The sequence below is a fragment of the Cyprinodon variegatus genome, unplaced genomic scaffold (assembly GCF_000732505.1).
Source record: "Cyprinodon variegatus isolate N-32 unplaced genomic scaffold, C_variegatus-1.0 Scaffold452, whole genome shotgun sequence".
Taxonomy (NCBI): domain Eukaryota; kingdom Metazoa; phylum Chordata; class Actinopteri; order Cyprinodontiformes; family Cyprinodontidae; genus Cyprinodon; species Cyprinodon variegatus.
Genome location: NW_015150905.1, coordinates 358,432 through 382,435, shown reverse-complemented (window position 1 = coordinate 382,435; position 24,004 = coordinate 358,432). Strand labels below are relative to the sequence as shown.

At 38.3% G+C, this 24,004-nt stretch overlaps 1 protein-coding gene across 4 annotated transcripts in view; it reads left to right on the top strand.

Annotated features, from left to right (window-relative positions):
* The window catches only part of sulf2 (sulfatase 2), a 56,208-nt gene that overhangs the window by 5,786 nt on the left and 26,418 nt on the right, over positions 1-24,004 (top strand). The window contains exon 2 of one of the 4 annotated variants that reach the window (XM_015389252.1): positions 5,840-5,908. The exons of the other annotated variants lie outside the window; for them this stretch is intronic. The gene's annotated coding sequence lies outside the window, so the exon portion shown is untranslated. The remainder of the gene's footprint in view (positions 1-5,839; positions 5,909-24,004) is intronic. 4 annotated transcript variants of the gene reach the window in all.

The following is a 24,004-nucleotide window of genomic DNA, read 5'->3' as shown; positions in this document are numbered from 1 at the left end:
TAAAACTGTGTGTACATCAGTACATATACATTAATATTTGATGGGTTATAGTACATATATCTAAAATTGTTTGCTAATAAATAGGCAATGACATTATTATCTTTAAAAGCTCATGGAGCATAAAAAACTGACATTATCACTTTTCCCTCATTTTCAAATTCTTATAAAATTATAAAAATGCTATGTTTCTTATTCCTGTTGGGATAGCTAAATAGCTTATGTTTCATGGGCTAATTAAAGTGGTTGATCCTATTATTTAGGTGCATGCTGTGTCTTTATTTGCTGGCAGTAGTAATCGGAACGGCAACTGATGATTTATTCAAAGGATTAGTTTGAATCTTTCGGTTAATGTAATTATATTTGAGGTTTGTTTTTGTTTCTTTAAATTTAAAACTAAAGCAAAGCTTGAATGACAATACGTCTGCTATTCAAATAGGATTTACTCTTCCTCTAGAGTTAGCAAAGGTAACAAAGTTCAGAAACAATTTTCAGGCTTTCATCTTACCTAATTTTGAAGTTTTTGTAACCCGAAATGGAAAAGAAAAATGGATCAGGAAAAAAATTGACTTTATCTAGAGTCGAGATATATATACTTTCAACTTAAAAAAAAAAACATTTCTAGAATTTTTTATTCCTCTCAATGTTGATTGGTGTAATATGCAATGTAAGTGACACAGTTATAATGAATAAATGAATTGTGTGCTGCACAAATCACTGGTTCATGCTGTGACAGTGGCTTTGCCACAGAGAGAAAGGATCCCCTCCTGATTCATGCAGTGGGCGAGAGACTAAATCAGTGGTACTTCCAGTACTGAAACAGTAGGCCCATCATCCTCAGTGGTTACACTGTCTGCTTGTGTATCTTGATTAGAAAGATTTCAAAATCATGTTCTGATTCCTCCAGTAAAAGAGTGAGTGAATCAGCACCATTTTCATCACAGTACTTCTTGGTAAATCACTCCTCAGCTGCATTTCTCTGTGAGTCCAATCGGACTATTTGGTGAATCCTACCAATAGCTTTTAGTGTTGAGTAACAGATGTCACAGTGTTGGTCAGAGAAACTTATGCTGACCTAAACTGAGCCAATAATTACTTAACTAAGTGTTTGGATTGTTTGTTTATACAAATGATTTGTTTGTTTGAGCAAATATATTATTAACTGCAAAATTCTAGCTGGAAGCCCGTCTAGGGTTTCCTAAAGGTTTCCTCTAAACTGTCAAGATTTGGTTGTGGTTTGTTGACCCAAATGCAGAGGCAAGGAGGCAGAGGTGATTTTCTTGTGGGTTTAATGAAAGGTTAAGTGAACAAAGAGGCAGGAAATCCAAAAAGTCCAAACAAACCGGAAACCAGGAATCCAAAAATCAAAACATTAAAACAAAAACAACCAAACCAGACAAAACAAAAACAAACCAGAAACCATGGAGACATCAGGAGGGATACTAACACGAGGAGGAAGGCTCAGAGAGACAGAGTTGGAGGAAGTCAGATGGGAAGTTAGACGAGGAACCACCAAAGAAGAACAGAACAGAGAGAGTATTCAAGGGAGACAGAAACAAAGGGAGGACTAATGAGCAGATTGGGAGCAGGTGTTAACAGGGCAGAATCAGGAAAGGAGCTAGGGAAAAAGGAGAACACAAGAGGGCAGCAGAAGGCAACAAATAAAAAACTGATAACTGAAAATAAGCAGAAAACACAACAAAATAAGAATGAGACCACTAAAACTAGAAAACAAGGGGCAAAGCAAAACTGAATACTCAGAAGAAAAAACATAGCAAAACCAGAACTCTGAAATAAACACTATTAAGTAAAGCTTATGCTTCCACTTTTACAGATACCATCCTGAAATATTCGTAGGTGCTGCTCAAATTAATGGAGGCTGACAGAAGGGGAATATCTGGTGGTTTTGTGAAAACGCCTTTAAATCAGAGAAAATGGAGGAGATTATTTGGGATTTGAGATCCAGCAGGACACACCATGGTTAATGTAGATAGGACCAGCAGTTTTAAATAACAAGTTTAACCTGGATTAAAAGTTCTTTACCATATTTTCCAGGCACATCTCTCAGAACATCCTGACTAACTGAAGCTAAGTTGCACAAGTCAGCAGCAGCAGCAAAGGAGGCAGGGATCTGCAGTGTGATCTGGGCATCCTAGAAATCTGTCCTACCAATGCTTTGAGGTCACGCAGTATATTTATTGTTTGTGCTTCTTGAATGAGAAGGAGCAAAGGGTTGAGTCTAACTCCAAAACAGTTAATAAAACAGTTCTTACTGCAGATAATGAAGAAACTGGTGTGCAGATTTATACCTCTATTGTTCTGAATTGTGCACATCTGACCTTGTGCCATGAAAAGCATTCATGACAAAATGGCTACACTTTTACTATCCTGCATCTACATAAACCATGCTTAACGCCTATAAATCACTTAAGTGGGTGTCAGGGGAGGCGACTAAAGCTTCCCACTTAACCTACGGAAATTTTGTTATTTTTCGGCTCATTGTTTTTATTGGCTTGTTCACTGCGTGTTGCAGTTTTCCTACTCCACCGTGCTTCTTCCTCTGTTAGGGTGGAGCAGCCTCTTTTCTGCCAATTAGTGTCTATGGCATTACCAGATCTCTGAAATTGGATTTTGTCACTATATCGATGCAATGGGATTATAGGCTTAAACATAAAGGTAAAAAAATAGAAGGTAAGCTGGCTGTGAAGAGAGGCGCATTTTCCCTTGATACGTAGGTTCTCAGCAATTAAGGAGACACCCAGTCAGTCAGCTTTCAAGCTCCAGAGCCTGGATCAGTGTTCACACCGACTGAGTTCACTGTTACACTTGTGTGTGTCCACACAACTTCAGCTGTGTTTGATCTAATTCTCACCTAATGAATCCTTTGATCTTCCTCGCCTTACACTCAGAAACATTCCTGATTTCTGCGTCCAAAATATCTCAGTTCATTCTGATCCTTTAGATCTGGCTGCAGGGTAAACATCATATTCTCAGGGATGCACAATGATTTTTACTCTCTGCAGCAGGTTTACCTTTAAAGACATTTCTTTTTTCTTATACCAACCATAACCCCCTATATATCACTAGCCCAGATCAATTTCTTTCGTAATGTTGAGTGTTGGTTGAAGCTGCAGGTGAGCGGTGCTGAACAAATCAAAAGAAGTAAATAGAGATATTGGCAGTGAGGTGGTAATAATTAAGAGCTTCTTCTTAGTGAACTCTTAATCGGTGGCAAGACAGGGCTGCAGATAAGAGATCAATAAAGGCAAAGCAAGGATTCAAGCCTTCTGAAATCAATCTGCCTTTTTTCTGGCCGCGAGAAAGAAATCCGATTCTCATGCTGGTGCTTACTTACTCTTTTGATCAAACTTTCAACAAGCCTGTCCTAAACTCCCTTCTCCTTCGTACTCATCTCAGTCCAAAGGAGCCTTACCTTGCATGACTTATTTCAGGATGTCCAGTTGATCATTCTTCGTCACTTTTTGGAATTAATTAATTCTTGTTGTACAACCACCAGAAAACAGAAAAATCTTGGAACGACAAAATGTTCTGATGAAAAGGAATATCTAGTAAAGCTCTGATGTATTTTTTGCTCTCCCGCTAAAAATAGTCGCTTTCTACTCTTGCTCCTTATTTTCTCCTGCTCTTTGGCAGAGTAATAACCATCTTTCTGCTCTGTCACTTTTTGATGCATCATCCTCTTATGCACATCAAGGACAAGGCCAGGTGTCGCATTTTCCCCCCGGTTGCTACGCTCGTCAGAGCGCCTTGTCACCCGGAGCCTGTATCAGTCCCCCTCCCTTCTTCCTCTTCCTCCTCTTCGCTTATTTATATTAAATCTGTCATTCTTGTATTTTATTGGGAGAACAAGAAAACTAAGTAATTTTTGCCTTTTGCAGCCTGCTATGTCTGCTGAACACAACAAGCATGTGGGTGTCATTATTTGGCCTTATGAAAAGCTGTCAAAAATGTTTTTTGTCCCGACAGCTTTGTTTTTTTCATATCTGAACTAAAGCTGCTCCTCATTTGCCAGTATTTTAGATACCATTGTTGCATCGGTTATGAACGTGGCTTTGTGGCTTCAAAGGAAAAAGCATTGCTATTGTTTCAAAGTCAGTTATTGTCACATGACAAACTTAATCTTTGTGTTTGTGTGGATATTTAATGGGACAGACAAACACAAGAGGCACATTAATGGTAGAGTGTAAGTATAATAATAAATAGCTGTCAATTTTTTTATTTGTTTTCTTTTTCAAATAAAGATCTGATAGCTGTGCTGTACATGTGTTTAGTCACCTTTCCCATTAATGATGCGTGTCAGTATTTTGGTGCATATGTCTCTACCAGCCCTGTACATCTAGAGATTTAATTATTCTCCTTTCTTCTTTTGCTTCAGCTCTTCTCCACACATAAGGTTTTTGTTTTTTTGTTTTTATTTTTACATACTTTGTAGCTTCTTCAAAGATGTCCTCAACCAGAAGTCAAGGCTGTTAAAGGGACCATTAACGTTAGGGAATTCCTGCTTTAAAGTGTCCATAAGTCTATTGGCTGCTTTGTGGATTATTGCTTCCAGTTTTGTTGTTTGGTGGACAGACAGATCTTTGTATGTTTCATCTGGGTCCTATCTTTCTATCCTCAGTTGATGGACTGAATAGGTCTATCTAAAGCTTGAGTCTTTCCTTAGAATCAAATCCTTGTTTCATTACTTCATGGGTGTTTTCCAAGCCTTCCTTTTAGTAAAAGATGCTTCATTTACTTTTGAAATAAAAAGCAAAAAATAAAGGATGATTAAAAAAAATAAATACTCTGGATGCACAATGAACAAGCCAGGAACTATCTAACATTTTGATGTCCACAAGAAGCTGACTGCTCTCCTAGAGTGAGTACAGACTGGGGCTCTGACATGCCATGGCAGAGAGATGACCACGGCTTTTCAAAGTGCTCTACTATTGTTAGCTATGCAGTGTATCAGAAAAACATGGAGGTGTGCGTCTTATCACACAAAGAGATGTCAGCTTGTCTGAGCTTAGATGCTCACAAGTTGGACACTGACACCTGTCCAATTTAAACAAGCATGAGACAGCTCCATTCTTGTCAGTGCAGTTTTACAGACAGGCAATAAAAATCAAGGCCTCCTAGTTTACATCATTACTGATTCAGCCACTTTGCCACAGATTCAGTCACAGTGATCCTGTGAGATGGCAGCCTGATGGAAAGGGCTGAGAGAAAACAGCTATTTTTTGTTCCTCGGCTGCTTTTGACACCTAGTTTAAAGCATTAAAATGATTTCTCCTTGCCTGTCTGCTGTGATAGTGAGCAGCTTCAGCATTAACAACTCAAATGTATGCTTAACATTATTGTTACAGTCCTGGAATAATATCTTAAAAAAGGAAGATCAGCTACCTGTCTGCTTCTAGTAGTTTTTACAAAGACAGGGATGATATTAAATATTAAAAAGTGAAACTATTTTTATCTCTTGTTCCTGGTACACGTCTAATTAAAGTTTCCCCTGAACTGTTTCCTGTTTCCTCAGGCATTGCAGTAGGAGTAAAGTATGAAATTATTGTATGTTATGTGTTTGTGTTTCTCTATGGTGATTTGGTATCACTTTTTTCGTGAAATGCAAGGTAGGGGATGGGTATCTGGCATATGATAACTGTCTACCAGGGCAGAGACATGCAAGGATAGATTAAACCTGAGTCAATCAGAATGGGAACATCGTTTTTAATTAAAAAGGATTTCTGAAAACAAGCTGGAAAGGCAAAGATATGTAAGTTGTTTGGGCCCCTATGCTGAAGCTTCGAGCTTGCCAAGAATTCATTCACTTCTTGTTTGCTAACAGAACTTGGCAGTCTAAGGCTGGTTTCTGTGGGAGAGAAGAACATCTAAAGAAGCTTTTTTGGAAAAGAAGGTAAGGCTGTTTACCACCTACTCACAGTTTCAATTAAACTCGCCCTTCCTCACTTTTATAGACAGAGCCTTCAACAAAGAGACGTACCCAATGAAAATTTCTCAGTTTGTCACCTTTTAGCCACAAGCTGTATCATTTTGTTTCAAATTCATGCAATACTCCAAACACAAGATTGTGCATAATGGTTAAGCAGGGAAAATGTTAAATAATTATTTATCTTTCTTACATAGAGATATCTTTACAGAGAAGATATGCTGTGAAAATGAGCAGATGGGACATGTCTATGTAGAGCGGTTCCCTCCAGGAAGGGTGAACCATGACCACGCTGCATCTGCAGCAGACGTTCTCTTTCTTCGATCAGAGAGGGGCGATATGAGGCAGAGGTGATGATTCTGGCTAAGAGTTAAGGAAGTGGCTCTTTAAGCAGCTAATATGCACAGAGACAGCAGCTGCAGACAGCTAATGTCTGTTTTTTTTACCTTCAGAGGATTTGAATTTTGTCTGGTGTTCTGTCAGAACAGCATACGGTGTCAGATTGACATATGCTTAGGTTTTTATCTAAAATAAATTAATTCCGAGTTACAATATAAACCGCAGCCAATGTTTTCTATGATTGTAAACATTAAAACAAAATGTAACCAAATTGAAATTTCCACACACGTTTGTTTACTACTAAAGTATCTTATTTTCAATCAATAGTGACTAATAAGGTTTTAGCTAGATTCTTCTTTTCTTAACATCCCAGAAAGTTCTATCATGTCTGGCCGTTTCAACATCCGAGAAATACCAGTATAATCAAAGCTGATTTTCCTTTTTAAAAGTAAAAATAAATCTCCAATTTAATGTGGGAACAATTCTTTGATTTGCATTTGTGCGCATGCATATTAGAACAATGTATTCTGATCTGACAGCGTATGCCGTTCTGACAGAACACCGGCCTCCAGCAGTGGTGTAATACAGTGACATCATGAAATGGACGGCACACTGACAGGGAAACAAGACTTAATATGGAATGAAAGGAAGGTACTTTCATTCCGGCTTGTAGGGAAAAAAAACTAATAATTCATTGCAAATGAATATTGCATAGTGCTAAAGGCATTATTTTATCATTTTTTAGGCCTATAGTTTACTTTTTGAAATCTTTAAATTAATGATATAAGACCTTTAAGATATTTTTTATAACCTTATTCTGCTCCAACTTCTAAATGACTTAATCTCTGACTTGTGCGCAGCGTTCCTGGGTCTTCATGATGCTGTTCATTCACCAAGGCACTCTAATTACCGTTAGGGCCTTCAAAGAGCAGCTGAGTTTATTCTGACATTAAATTACACTATTGAACCCGGTTTGATAATTAAATTATTTCTGAAGTTGGTTACAATGTTGTTGTTTTTTCAGGAGTATCAACCTAAAGGATGTGAAAAGAAATGGTTAAAAGTTTTTTTTATATATCTGAGTTTCTTTGTTGCCCTATTTTGCGTTAGATAAATTTTAGATAGATTTTGTTATTGTAAAGGGACAGATGTGTAGAGTTTGAAGCACTATAAAAACTTTTGACATACAGATAAGTCCTTCCATGCAAGTCAGTGTTTCCAGATTAAACTAATAACAAATCATGGTATCAGAGAATATAATTGTCTAACATGCTGTCTTTCTGAAGCAACGTGACATGCATTCGCTTTACACCTCTATGAGCACCATTCCTCCAGCTGAGGAAGAAAAATGTCAGATTCTGATTACTGCTGCTGTTATCATGGAGTTTACAGATCCCTGAGGAAATAAAACACAAACGCTCTCCGCTGCAGTAACTGTCAACACTTTATTTACTGCAGGGGAATAGATTCATCACCTTCGAAGCACAATCGTGCATTTTTAGTGAGCCCCAAAATCAGAAAACGTCATTGTGTTTTGTGTTTTTCTTTAGAGGATGGTTGCTGATATGGCACTCCTGATCTCACAGATCTTTGGGAGTTGTTTGGACACAGCAGATGTCGCCTCACTGACCACTAAGGCAGCAGTGTTAAAATTAAAGATGCAGGGTTGAGGTGGGGGGGAGTTGCGGGAATACAGCCAGGATAAGTGTTTTTTTTTTTTTTATAAAACTCAGAGTCATTTAATCATTCAGCAGCCCTTTCTAACAGAGCTTTAATTTACCTCCATGTGTTTAGTCACTGATGAAGTTAGCTAATTTAAGCATCGCAGCCATCCTGTAATGTGCAGGTTCGTTTAATGTGATCAGAGTCATCCAGCGTTAACAGCTGGGAAGTCGATACGCATACAGCTGTGTCTCATTAGGACTTTAACATCAGCGGTATGTGCAGTTCTAATCAGCTCCCCCCTCGTTTGAACAAACGACCTTGCTGTCTAGATAGTTCAGAGCTCATCCGAGAAACTTTTCATGACAGAATAGTTGATGGAGCTGAACTTTTTCGTCATGTGTCTGTGACACTAGCAAGAGCCGACAGGTAAAAGAAGTGCCTTTAGTAAGATATTCTCTTTGAGGACTGATCTCCACTTCAAAACCTCTCAGTGTGAGGACAGTGTTCACCTCTCTCTGACTCATCCGTCTGTTGACATAGAGGGCCTTCAGCTGAGTGGGATTAAAACAAAAGTCTTTTAGAGGAACTCTTCAAAGTTCAGTTTGGCTCTCTTCTCTCAAACCACTGTCCTTGATGGGCTGCTTTATGCACAAAGTTATGACGTCCTCGTTTATTCCTTGCAGCTGGTTGCATAATACCTTTAGTGTCTTGTGAGTAATAAAAGTTTATTTTCCTATCACATCTTAAAGGGACTTTATGATCATAAAGACCGTCATACGGGGTGCAGGGATTCACCTCGAGGTCCCTGAAGCATTATGCCGATCCTCATTTTCCACATCAGCAAAATGGACTCTGCCAACTTGCTTTCATGATCCATTTTGCCGTCTGCCCAGCGATTAAAAGTCAAATATTAAAGTGCTCTGTTGTGAGCTAGGCCTAATTGATTCTTTCCGCCGGGTGCACACAGAATGGGCTGACAGCAGGCGATACCAGGCTTTGTCAACATCGGGCATGCTGCCTGGAGCTTAGGACGGCACCCCAATAAAGACCCCTGTGAGTGTGCCAACCTGCGGCGCCACACACAGTGAGGCCGCTCGGCACTTCAGCCAGGCTTTATAGTGACAACACAGAGGCAGCCTATTCTTCTGCTGTGTGTCGGCTTCCATCAGCTAGCTGGGAAGTCGGCTCTCTATTTGTACGAAAGCACCGGGCTGTTGCAAAAATGTGTGCATCTGTTTTTGTGTCTTCACTTGAAAAACAATCCTCTCTGCCTACTTGCGTAACCGCTCATCTAACTTAAGCAATCTCAGGAGGGGGCTCTGAAAGGAGCATTCATTAGAGCTTCTCAAAATGACCTCTTCTCTTTCAACTCACTTCTGTTGTCAAGATAATCACATTTATCCACCACTGTGCCAAATAAAACATTTGCAGCTTTAACTGCCAGCAGCATTGATGCTTTAATCATATGGTAAGCTATATTCCAATATTTACTGTTGTCATTATTTATCTTCCTACTCTTGCTTCGACCTTCAGTTCATCCTTTAATGGATGCAAAGATACAGTGTGGTGTTCATGAGACTGATATTAGATATTTTGTTTTCAAAGTGATTATTGTCTCATAAATTAAAAACTGTTTTGAAAAATCTATAATCAGGGTAAATCTGCCAATCGAGATTTGATAGATTGAGGCTTAAACGCTTGTCTAATTATAAATAGGTCATACTTTGAAAGTAGCTTTGAAGAGGCCTCCTAAAATAGAACAAAGGGTTTTAAATATATTTTTTTTAATAATTTCTACTTACAGTTTAGTTATTAACTTCAGCTTTTATCAGTGTTTTTATTTTTCGATTTTTGATTGGATGAAAATGCAATCCAGACTCAGTAAAGTTTATGAAATAGCTCTTTAGCTCTGTAGCAGCAGCAATCAGATGATAGTTAGCTTTAAAAAATTAACAAGTTTCGTTAGTTTTCACAGTTCTTATAACTACTCTCAATTGATCTGTTTCTCTGTGGTACTTTTTCTTGTTACTAGCAGATACTGGTAGCAGAATGGTACCAAACTTTCTGGAACTGAAATAAACACAGGGGGCATCTTTAATGCCTTTGTGACTCAATGCTGCAAGAAAACCCAAAATAATGTCTTTATATTTGTGTTTCGTTCAGCTTAAGAACTGCTTCCTGTCTTACGTGTAGAGAGAGGAAGTAGGGGAATGCCTGACCTTGCACATGCATTTCCCCATTTAAAGAAACAGTTTAATATTTATTTGTGTTCAATAGCTGAAGCCTTATGTCTTATATGATGTATTTTATCATATTGATTATATTATATATTGTGTAGAATTAATTATTGTAACTATTTATATAGAGGCCCATTAAAATGATCACACCAGGGCGTGCAGGTGGCGCAGTGGTTAGTGTGCGCCAGGATCTACTCCATCTTTCTCTTGATATCATAATTATTTCTGATGATAGGATTTCACAATATAGCACAAAACAGTTTTTTTTTCACGTTTACACTGTATATGAGATGAAATAATCACTTATTTGAGATATTAAAATCCTCCCTAGATTATAGCAATGACCAAAGTAACCAGATTCATGCAAAATATTTGAGATTAAACAAAGATTTTATTAATGAGTAAAGTAAAAAAAAACTGGCCTGTTGTCCTTTGCTGCCACTGTCCAAAAAACAAGCAACTAGGGCCATAAAAACAAAACAAAAAAAATAATAATCACACCAGATATTGTTATCAACACATACAATTGTATTTAAATTGTTTATTTCAAAATTACTTTTTAATGTCAAAGGAATGATGATTCATTGGAGTTAATGTAGATGGTGATGTTGTAAGTAGGAAAGATCTCCTGTAGTGGTCAGTACTATGGCAGACCTGAGGAAGCCTCTGACTGAGGACACTGCTGAAAAAGAATTTCATGATTTCGCCTGTACAGAGAAACTGGTTACATCAAATGCTCTGATGTGATTCTTCCACCTTGACGGTTCCAGGGCTCGTTTCACCTGATTTTCACTTCTCTCTAAAGATTTTTAGTTGGATGAAAGGCTATACATAACTAAACCATTTTAACACTATTATTTTCCTGAAACCAATTAAGCGTTGCTGCTGCTGTGTGTCTTGAAAAATTCACTTGTTTCATCTTCTGATTTTTATGTTGAATATTGAATGTTCCAGTTCAATTCTCCATTCATCGGTTGGTACCATTTGTTGGCAACCCAGGTTACACTTTGATGTCGTCACTAAACTTTGCCTAGGCTTGGTTATTTTGGATGACTGTGCAGAACTGTTCTCCCTCCAAACATAGTATATCATTTAGTAGAGGAACTGGTCGAGCCACTTCTAGATATTCCTTAAGCTTTCTGCAGAAGCTGCTTCTCTTTTAGGCAGCTCATTTAAAAATACTTTTGACCCCTCCTTTAGAAGTCATATGAAAGGATTCTAGCAGTGAAAGATCCATGATGAAATTATTTTGACTGTTTTTGGAATATTTAGAGGTTTAAAAATGCAGCACTAACCCGGGCAGTGGGAAGTTTTGTATCTTGAAGGAATCTTTGCTTTTACCTAATGTACCACTAGGTAATGACAAAGGGAATAGGCATAGAAGGCATGGCAGTAAATTATGGGGAGTGGCAGTCTAGTGGTTTACCTAGTGCAACTAGTGGAACTCCCAGTGGAGTTCAAGCCCCACTAACACACACTGCCATTTTGGATTCCTGAGCAAAGACTCTTAACACCACACTGCTCCCCATGCACCGCACAATGGCAGCCCTCTGCTCCCCAAAGGGGATGGGTTGAATGCAGAGAGTTAATTTCGTTGCTCTGTACTTGTGACAGTATAATGACAATGAAAAGCTGGGGGGGGGGAATAATCTATAGGAAGCCCTTTGTAATGAGTTCTTTTATAGGCACCTTATTTGCACATAGCAGCAGGAATGTTTTCTCTTTGCCTCGCAGATGTCAATTTTGTTGCTTTCTGTGTGTTTTTGCAAATAATTTTCTGCCATGTGTTCTATACCTATTCCTTTTGTCATTTCAGTTTTTTTTACTGTACTCATTAATAAAATCTTCCTTTAATCTCAAATATTTTTGCATGCATCTTTTTACTTTAATTATTATTATTTGATCTCATATTCAGTGTAAGAATATCTTCATTGAACACATATAGGCTACTATATATGTCTGGGTCTATGCAAACGTGAAAAAAAAACTTTATTGTGCTATATTGTGAAATAGTGAAATAATTTATGATATCAAGAGAAAGATGGAGTAGATCCTGGCTGGATGTACTGCCTTAACTGTCTCCTTAAAAGGATTTAAAGCTGAAAAATTGGCCTGATAAAAGTAAAGCAGCGTCGCTCTCCCTTAGGTGAAGACGGTGTTCAACTCCCACTCTCTTCTGCTTATCCTGTAGATTTACTGGTAGCTTGATGAGCATCGTGAATTGCCTTTGCTGCCCATTTATTTTCATTGCTTTGCTGTTCCACACAGAAGATTGTAACAGCATTCCTGGCTCCCTACAATGTTCATTAAATGCAGACATTCATCCCCAGCATTTTCTCATGAATCTGATTGACCTTTCTGCTCCCTGCAATCCACAGTAAATGGATATAGTTCCCCATTAATCCGTCCGTAGTTGAAACGCTGGCTGTATCTCCGCATTGTGTTTGGTGCTTTATGTTTCATCTGAGCTGATGGATGGGTGCAGCGAGAGGCTTTAAAGTTGCGAGGGGACAGAAGCCAAATATCTGTGATGGTGGGGTAGTTACTCATATTCGGTACATGGTTCTGTCACAAAACCAACTGCAGGAAAAGGGTTATGAACTTGATCGAGGCTCAGTCACTGTTTTTAGGAAATGTAAGTGGGAGAAAACAGAAGGAAGGTAGGGGAAGCAATGGAGTTTTGGCTTCATCCGTGTGTTTGGAACATTTTAGAGAGGACCACAGTTCATATCCTTTCACCCGTGATAATGCAGCATTCAGGGTTTGAGTTTTTTTCACATCACATTTCAGTGTGACCGATTGCCAGCACAGCCGTGGAATAGTCTTTTTACTGACAAGAAATCACAATGTCCTCTCCTCTGGGTCTGAGTGCGGTTTCATTTTTACCTTCATCCTGTTTCTACCCTGCTGCAAACCCAGGGAGTGGGGGCTGCTTGGCGGTCTAAAAGGAGGTCGTGATCGCATGGCAGCAGCAGTGGGATGTTGGGGGCAGCTGGCTGCCTTTTTGACAGTGGTCTAATGGAGGACTAATAGGAAAGACTGTAGTCTTTGAGACCTCTGCTGTGGCTTTTATATCGGCCTGTGGAGGCAGATGAAGAGGAAGACAAGGTTTCAAAGATCCTCTACAGCGGTGGACCTTGTACATCTCATCTCTTTTTAGCTTACATTTTAACTGCATAAACTAAGATTTTAACTTTCCACAGAGTCACAAGCCGTGTAAGAGACTCACTAGTTTGTCAGGTGTGCATTTGAAAAGTTGTCAGCTTGCTTCAGGATAAAGTGCCTGTTTGCTATTTGCTCTTATCACCCGTTTTCTGCAGTGTGATCTCAAAGGAAAAAGCAGATAAGAAAAAACCCTTTGTTCTCTGAGAAAAGCATGACCTCTGTTTTTGTTTTTTGTAACTTTGAATGGATTCAACTTTGGTTGAATGAATGATATTGGAATCCAACGTGTTTTTTTCCTGTGTGTGTTTAAAAGAAACGTTGTGATTGTTAATCTTCCACATACTGAGAAGTTTTTTTATATTGCCGCAGGGGTCAATTTCATGAAGCAGGTTTAAAAAATTCAGATTAAAATCCGCAACTCTAAATTGATATAGCCAAAAGTCAGGAACTCTGAGTGTTCGATTTCACAACGGCTGCTATCAATTAGTTCTATTAATTTTAACTAGGTCCACTCAGAGTTAAATGTGTGCCCAACAAGTATGAAAAGCCATTATCAGTGAGGCACCGATTCAACGAGCTACCATGACAACAGGCAACAGGAAGTGCCTATTTCACCCCACTGGGACTAGAGATTTTAATGCAGAAAAAAAAGCATTTTAATGCAGAAAAAATTTAAATTTAAAAGGAAGAGAAACAGCACTACAGCTACAAAAGAGAGGAAGATGGCAAGGAGAAGATTGTTGCTCGAGTTACTGCATAAGTTTATATGAAGTGGGCTGTGGCAGAAGTGCCAGGCCATTTTTACATTTATTAAAAGCACTCTCTCTGTTGTTCCATTTGTAGATCACTTAAATAAGATTCTTCCTGATCAAAATCACACTCCTAGACCTAACTGTGATAATATATTTTCTAAATTACATTCTTGTAGCAGAAGCTGAATTTTAGAAATTATACTTGTAAGAATGACGTTTTATACATTTAGAAATGTTTACACATTTTAAGTGGCCATTCTGATATTTATCAGCTTGACTGAAAATGTATTTATGATGTCTGAAAAACCTTTTTTCATAGTTAAAATAATACAAATGCTGACCAGTAATGTTAGAAATTTGGAGATCTAGACTTCGAGAATGTTTATTCCAGATGTGGAGTATGGCATTTCGTTTGAAATGGTTATACATATTCAGTAAAAGTAGGACATATCAAAACGGCTTGCCACAGTCTGTTGTGACTGCAATAATATTCCGGGATTATTTCTTGAAAGGTAGTAGATTAATATATCTATTTAGGTGATCTTCTGGCAGCAAGTGAAAATGAAGTCTAAAAAAGTTGTTCTAAAATATAGAACCTGTGGATCAGCTCATGCATCCATCCTAATGATGATTCAGTCTTTTACACAGTAAAGTGGATGTTTGCAGACAAATGGCTGTTATAAGCAACTATCAGTCCCATAGAATGGCTTCAGATTGTGCCAGTAGGCTCATTAGGTTGTTATAATCGAGTAAATCCTAATCCAAACCCAAAAAGTAACTCCTTTTCCTCCACGGAATCTCATATCCTGTCAACTGAGTTGTAGAATCCACCCCTATAAATATTTAATTCTCTGTGAAAAAGTGCCGATCATTCTTTAATAAGATCCTCATCAAACGGACACGCAATGTTTGTTTCTAAAACCTAATGTGTGTAACGGACCACGTGAATGATATATATATATATATATATATATATATATTTTTTTATTTTTTTTTTATGCACCAAAACTACAGCAAAAATCTGACTAAATCAGGAAATAAAACAATGTGATTGGCTATAAGCAGAGCGGAGACAGGTTAGCTCTGGGGAGGCTGAGGAAACTCTTTGTGAACGGAAAAGTCAGAGTTTCCCTGTTTTCAGGTATAGAAAACTTAGAGTTTTTGGGAAACTTGCTTCATGAAACGGACCCCAGGTCTGTCCGCCTTAGCCCTGCTTCCCTGGTTTTAAGGTCACCCTGATTTCTTTTCTCTGCATAAAAACAAACCAAATCATCATGTTGTTTCTTGTTGTAGTTTTTCAGTAAAGTTTGTTAAAATGCTAAGTCCTTCAGTTGTTCTTGTTCTTATCGTTATCTAAGAATATTGTGTCTTTTTTGCCATTTGCTAATCCAGCTGACCCTTATAAAATCTGACAGATGATTCAAGTAGAATAGCTCAAAGTGACCTTTTGCAGGTACATATGTGTCAGTCTCATATAATTACAACAACAGGCTATAAATTAAATCTATTAATTTATTGTGAGTTTCTTAGAGGAATAAGGAACACCCCCCCTGGTGGGTACAAATTGGCACATGTAACATAAACAATTATATAATCACCAGCTGTGTCCAAAGGAGATTTAAAAAAAAAAACTACTAAATTGATAAATTTAAACTGGAAATAGAAGTTGCTTGTTCAGGACACTGCTGCTTGATACAAGACCATTGCTCTTTAACGTTAAAGTTATGGGATCACCTTCCATCCTCCTTTAGAATGATTTTCCTCCTGTATGAATGTTTGATTCTTTTACTCTAGTAGGTTCAGTCATATTGGACTTAGATGTATTAATATTTACTATCCAACAAACTGATGCAAAGGTTCAGCTCCTTATATCTGGTAATAACTTACTTTCCCACAACTGATTTCTTTAGAACATTTCACATTATTGAAAAATGTATTTAGTATTTTTTAGCCATACAGATGTGCTGCTTAATGTAGTGATAAATATGGATGAAAAACAAACCTCTGTGTGAGGTTCTGACTGACTGTGGAAAAGCATTAAATATATTTACTGAAATCCTATTTTGTTCTACGTATATGGTTTAAAGAAGCCTGTATCTCTCACCTTAACTGTTAAGTATATTTTCCATATTTTTTTTATGGCTTCAATAATAAATAGCAGTGGGAAACGTGTGATAAATAAGCAGAACTTGTGTTGTTGCTTGGCCAGCTCAAGCTTTTTCCAGTGACATTGTTATTTCAACGTAAAATGTTACAGCATAGTTTTTACTGCTATGAACATATTCTGTATTAAAGCGATTTAATCATAACTGTCATTTTTATTATTTTACCAATTTATCAGATATTTATCTAATTATTTTTTGTAACAAGGTTAGAAGAATAAAATTCACTGTGGATTTACAAAATGTTTGATTATTTGGTATGTTCAATATTTAATTTTCTGCTTCTCATGCTGGGTTTTGGTTTTTGTTGTTATTTTGAAATCTATGTTCCGGCCTTTGTGTGAAGGTCTTTGATTTGCTCATGCTCAGTCTGTAATACAGATCCAATGGCGGTGAGATCTGCAGGGACAGCCAGGCAGAGTCACCACTGCCTGATCAATCTGAGCTCTCATTAAATGGCTGCACAGCCTTTTGCAATCTTATACAATATCAATATTGGCGCACCACAGAGAGACCTGCTAGGCTAGCTGCTGGCAGCTTTGTTGTCATTACTCTGTGGGCAATGTGCCAGAAACCCCCTTGATGGGCCACTTAGGCTCCCCCTATGGTTCCAAACACAGGTCAGGACAGACAGATAGGATGTCTGGGCAGCTGTCCCAGAGACAGTGAGGGAGAGATGGATATGGACCTGTAGAGGAGGAGATGGTATGTGTTCCCTCGGTGCTGAGGAGAGCCATTTGCGTTTAGTTTGTTCAGCTACGAAACACAGTGGTTTTACCTGGAGCTTGTTTATTCCATGTGGGGGGGGGGTGCATTTCCCATAGTTTACTGTTCACATCCTGTGTCATTACAAGGACAGTCACATGTTTGGATTTAAACAGAACAAAAGACAAAGATTTTTTCTGAAGTATGTCGTTGCAGGGTTCCCCAAGATCTGGATTTTTGGCAAAGACAACTATTGATTCCTGCTGGGAAAACCACAGTTGCTGAATGACTCTCTGTGGTGATTTCTGAGCAGAGCAAATGGGGGGAATACAAAGTGGCAAACATAGAATAGGCTCTGTCATTCCAACCATTGTATGCAGGGTCTCCCCTCTGTGCCCCGGCCTTAACCCCCTGTGTGGTTCCGATAGAGGAGGGAGGGATCAGTGTGGGCATCTTTAAACCATCGGTAATCCGCTGACAAAAGGGCCGGGAGAAAGGCAGCTAGTGAAGTTGGGGGGTGAGGACAAAGAATGGGAGGAGTGGAGAGGTGCAGAAGGAGTTATTGCCACTCAAAAACCCAAGAGTGTATTTCCCATTAGACAAGGTTGACTCCCACTGGGCCCACTGAGCTCTGCCACCCTTGGGTTAGGCACCCCAACTACATTTTGGGTTGTTGAAGATAATCCAGTTGAAAGAACCACACATGGTATGATACCAGTCTTACATACAACCACTGTTTCAAGATGTTTTTAAGATTGACATTGCTTTTGTTTAAAACAGGACATGAGAAAAATATTTATTCTGATAAGAAATGCCTATATTTTGTTTTGCCTTATGTAAAGTGTATATATTTGTTATTAGACTTAGACAACCTTTATTGTGATTGTACAGCTTTTAGAACATCTCCATTCTATAAAGTGCAGCAGTGATCAAATGTAAACAGTGTGGGAGACAAAACATGGTGCAAAAACGCATTGATATGGAAGTTCAGACCGTTAAATATATATCGTGACAATATGCAGTGTTTTGGTTTGGTGTCATCAGTGTGATGCAGAATCTGTGACATGATATAGAGTTTTCTCAACAGTTCAGTTGTCTGAGGGGCTTATTGAAGCCCAGCAGGCTGGAAGGAACAGCATCCGGACATGCGTGTTCTTCTCCTCCAGGTGTGCTAGGCTCAGGTGAAGTGCAGAGTAGATGGTGTCCTCAGTAGTAGGCAAACTGGAACTGGTCGAATGTTGGGGGAGACTGGAGACGATGTTTTCTTTATCAAGGATTTTGAAGCACTTCATCATGGTTGGAGTCAGTGCAACGGACCGGTAGTCATTCATTGAGGTGACCTGAATAATGGTGGCAGACTTACAGCTTGTTGGCATTATGGATTTGACTAGCAAGGTGTTAAAAATGTATGTGAGGACACCAGCCAGCTGACCAAAGTCCTTGAACAGTTCTGTTTAGTGCCTCAAACCTTTCAAATAAGTTGTTTAGTTCATTTAGGAAGTCAGAGAAGAGATCCTGGATCTTCCAGCTGTGATTTGGCTTCACTGATCTAAAGGTACGGTTTAAGTTGGTCGCGCTGTCTTCAGTGCCTCTCTATCACCACACTTGAAAGCTGAGTTTCGTGCTTTTAGCGATTACCGAACCTCCCGACGATCCAGGGCTGTTGCTTGGCCCTGGTGATGATCTTCTTTGTGATACTGAGGTCCTTGTGATGCTGACACACTCTTGGCATACTCATCAATATTGATCTTGTTGTCATACGTAGCTGCAGCTTTGAACATGTTCTAGTCAGAGCATTCAAAACTGTACTGGAGTTTCTCCATTGCCCCCTCAGTCCACACTCGTACCTCCTTCACTGTTGGTTTTGCCCTGATTAGCTGGGGCCTGTATGAAGGAAATAGTATGACAGATAGGTGATCTGATAACCCGAAGTGGGTGCTATTCCAACTCCTGGCCTACAGTGGTGAGTGTGTGAGGGAGTTCTTTTTATGGCGCATTCAAATTGTACTCTGAAGTTGAAATACCTAGTAGATCAAAGTGTTTTTCATTGTTATGGTTGTAACAGTGGCTGTAGTGGCCACAAATGAAAAATGGAGAATTGGAATGCTATAACATTATAGATTATATTAGCCTGAAGTCACAGTTTGAAGGTGTTAAATAAATTAACAAGGTAAATTTAAAGTTATAGAGGAGTATGTACCATGTGATACTCTCCTCTATACCAAAGTATTTCAGCTTCTTGTTTTCATTCACTCCTCACTGGTTTCTATTGTTGTACTAATTTGGTTTCCATGTACTATTGTTCCGCTGGTTGCGGCGGTCATCTCAACTTCGGAAATTTTTTTTAAATTATGCATTAAATAGGTAAATGGACCTCATAGTGACGCTTTAAAGTATAATATTCTCGCTTCAAATGATCTTAAAACTTACTTTTATTGAACAACAGCAATGGAAAAGAGAACTTTTAACTTTCCATGGAGCGCTCCATTGAAAGCTGCTGCTGCCGCAGTGCATGCTACTGTTCAATAGTTGTCGCTATTTTCCTTGATGTGGTTTCTCCAGCCTCACGCAGCTTTGTCGTCACGCCCTCAAAACTCTGCCCACTTTGCATCCAAAAATTCAAAACACATCTCTGCGTTGTGATTGGCCCGCCAGTTTAGGGCCTGGGGCATTGATCGAGGCTACACCAAACTTGCAGGCAAAAATGATTTTGGCTGTTGGAGGGTGGGGCTAGTTTACTAGGCTAGGATTCATGAAAATTTCAGACTTTCATGAATCAAGTGGAATACTCTAGCCATTATTTTGATGAAGGAATTCCATTATCAGAGAGTGGAAAAAATGTAAAAGTTTATTTTGAATGATATAGGCCTGTTTAAATTGACTTATATCATAAAAGATGTTTGAACTTTTGAACATGTTTTTTCTTAAAAAATAAAAAATAAAAGAAAAATCATCTCATGTCCTATCTGCGTATCTCTGTGAAGAACTTATCACTGCAACGTTCATCCAGTTTGTTGATCACTTTCAGTCCTGTGCAATTTATTCTCCGAGTGGGTAGGGATTGTTTAGAGAAAGTTAAAGCTCCTGCTCTGTAATCATCATTAAAACAGTTTGGATTGCAGGTACTAATTTGATGATGCAGGGAAAATGTCATGTAATTAAAACACAACAGATAACAGAAAACGCTAAGCAGTGGGGAATAGGATCTAATTTTACCGTTGTTTGCTAAGATTATTAGCTTGAGGCAGATGCAACTTGGAGGGCTTACTTTAATATTGCGAGCAATAAAGTCCTCAATAACATTCCAGCCACCCAGCTTTTTGTGATCCTTTTTGGGAAGCATTTGATTTACTAGGATTGTAGCTTGAGTGTGTCACCCAGCGGTCAACTTGCCGCTCAGAGGTCTTAATAAGGTAGCTGGGCTGCTGGAACAGTGAGCGCTGTCTGATGTGTTTGTAATCCATTTAGCTGTGCTGTGTCACTGTAGGGGGGCTTTGATTTTGGTCAATAAGTGCCAATAAGAAACAGTCATCACTCAGCAGGCTGCAAGGCTCACCAGCTTGCTCACTTGTTATAGCTGTCAACCCCTTCATCAGAGGAGCTGGAGATAGTGGCACTACCTTGGCCACATTGTAAATGACTTTCCCATGCAAAATTGAATAGGACAAGAAACACAACAACGCTTGAGGACTCCACATAAAATCTGAATAAACCCATCTGTAGCTCGACGGATGCTCATTCTGTCTGCCTTTAATGCTCAGGAATGAGTCTCTGGGGGGTTAAACTCACGGCAGTGACAATCAGGGCTCTGTTTGTGTTCTCTTGAACACCTCTGTGTTCTCTGTGGGCTTTCATGGGGTGCAACACAAGGCTGCAGGGGAGGAGGGGTAAATACCCTGACCTCAGCTGAGACTCTGACTGAAGCCCTCTGAAAAATCTGCGGACCTCCACTTCAGCCCAGCATGCCACACCGTTGCTTATGGATACGGAAACACAGTGTAAAATAGAGGAATGTGAATGAAATAGAAAACTGGAAAGAAAAGAGATTAGGACTGAATTTGATTACCATGATGCCCTTCCTGTTGCAGATTCTTTATATTGTAAATTATAGTGATAAAAACACACTCATTAATTTCTTTAACTTTGTTCAAACCCAATGAGATAAAAACGATGAATATGTGACGTCCTTGAGAAGAAGCCTGGACTTTATATTTGGAGATAAACAGAACAATATGATGCTGTTCATTTTTTTTCTGATTCAGAGATAATTAGCCTTGCTGCTGTTCTTTTCTTTCATATCCTCTTTTCAGAGAGAGGGCTTGTGGAATGATGCACAGTGTGGGTGTATTCTCATCTACATCGAGTTGCTTTGCCTCTGTGCATTTAAAGTCACCAGACCAGACCAAGAAACTCTGTCAGAGCTCTTTGTTCTCCAGTAAGAACACATCATGGCTGGGCCTTTTGTCTGAACTGACACCATCATACAGACTTTTCTTTCCCACCTCTCTCCTCTCTTCTCTCTCATTCTATCTACACACTCCTGATAACTTCCCACAGCTAAACCACTGACTGCATACTCGGCCAGCTCACAAGGTAGTTCATTGAGATGATTCTTTCATTAACAGGTGTTTATGGTCAGTAGTTACCTTTTAGCATGTCTTGGGTAACGATTATCAGTTGTATTGTGCAGAGGTAGGGTTGGCATAATTAACTAGACTACAGGAAGCTATAGATTAGGTTAGTAGTAAGGAGGCCTTCAAAGTTAAAACATGCAAATAGTTGCTCTGCAACTATAGAAAGGGTTTTGATTGATCTAAAAACAGTAAGAAAAATGCTACTGTTGATATAGAAGGATATGAATGCTTTTGGTTTTTCTCATTTTTCTATTTCTTTTTATTGATTTCCAATTTAAATTGTTTTAATATCATTGAGAAATGCACTTCCAATTCTCATTTAGAAATGTATTGTGTGAATAACTTTAAAATAATAAATAAAATAGGTATATGAATAATTATGGGATTACATTACAATATATTAAACCTATATTTGTATGTTTTAGGTATCCTAATAGATACTGTTAAGATTAAAATGAACACAAACGCATCTCTTCAGACTGTAAAAGCTACTGACCTAAGACTGAGAGAGTTACTAAATAAATTTGACCAACACTCCAATCCAGCTTTATTTTTTTAACTACTGCTATTTATTTATGTATTACTCTCATAGATAAATATATATTCTAATTTTACAAATTAAATCATTCCATAATAAACCTGAATACAACTTTTTATTGTGAACAATAAGATTATCCAACATGGCTGCCAGATCTATGCTGAAGTGGTAAAGGCACATAACAAACTTAAAAAATACTTCTGAAATTCAAGGTGCTACTGCTTAGCATTTACTAATTTATTATTTGATTATAAGCAGAGCTGAGAACTTCTATTTATGTAAGAAAATCATGATTACCATTGATTTCTGTATTATGGTCAGTAAGATTCTACAGAACGTAGATATATTGTACAGTTAGCAGTTATGAAACATGTTTTTTTTTTTTTTTTTTCATTGAATGGGATAGGCAGTGAATTGATGTTTCTATTTAAGCTGGACATGTCCTCTTTCTCTTTGAAAATCATGTGAACATAAAGCAGCCTTTTTGTCATCAGTCAATATTCACTGATGGAGCAAAAGTCCCATTGTGTTAGTTAGTGAGAGAAAGCTGTTGGTGTTTTACAGCTCTGCAGTTGAATGGTATTTTATTAATATTTCTAAGTGCTTATGGCATTCTTTTCTTAGTATATACAAACGTATATATACACTGAGGCCTTTTTTTTTTATGTTTTTCTAGAGTAACCATCCATGTACAATATAATCGAAACCAAACACACATTTAAAAAGGCTTTAGGTCTTTACCTTGAGCCAACTTCCCAGTAACGGCCTAATTAAAAGTTGATGAAAACCAAAAATGCAATGTGAAGCTCTAATAATCTTAAATAAGTCTGGATTAGACCTTTGTCTCCTCTAGAGGGCCATTTGACGGATTTGCGTGAGAAAAAGCGAGCTTAGCCGGAGTCCGTAACTGCTTCATTCCATTTATCAGTGCAAAGTAGTCCCTGCATTAATGATGGGTTAAGCTCTAAAATTACACACATCTATATTTCACATTAAGAAAGAAGCTTTTTAAAAGACTTTTAGAATTGTATAAGCTTAATATAAATAAAACAACACCCAAATAGAGGTGAAACATTTAAGAGTATCTCCAAAGTGATGATTTAAAACTGTATGGCTGGTATCTAAGCAGAAATCTCCTCACTTATAAAGTCATTGCCCTTTTGTGTCTGCATGTTCACATTGAAAACTGCTGTGCAAAAACTGCCTGTCATCTTAAACTGTCTGCAGAGTGCTGAGCTTATCAGAACCTGAGGGAAATCTAAATTAAATCTTTTGCAGTAAATGGAACTCTCTTCCAAATGAGCTTTTATCTGTTTTAAATGATCTCAGCTACTGATGTTGTGCAGGAAGGTTTTAAGGAAATAAAGAGGTATTTATCAAAAGGCTGCTTGTGTTGGTATTTGTTACCAATAAAACATTTATCCAATATTATCTTTAAAAAAAAAATAGAAATTAGTGTTATTTACACATGTCAACAATTATAACTGATTTTTGTGGTTGCAGCTACAAAGCTGATCTCCAGCAGAACTTGATGCTTGAAGAGACTCTGACTGCAAGATTATTGCCTCCAAAGCAATCCCACTAATGAGCAGATGTTAAGGCTGAGCAATCACAGGCAGATAAAAAACACCTAAAACCTGGTTTGCACACTCATATACTAGCAACATGTGGGTTAGAAAACAGGATTTCCCATTTCTTTCTTTTCATTTTTTAATTTAAAGGATAGATAAATTCAGGAATAACCGTTCTGCATCCCGACCTGATACGCCTCCTTTCTCTTGTTTGTTTGGCACACTCAGAAGATCCTTAACTGAATTAAGAATGTGAGTCCAAACCAGCACCTCGGGTCATTTTTGAAAGATTTTC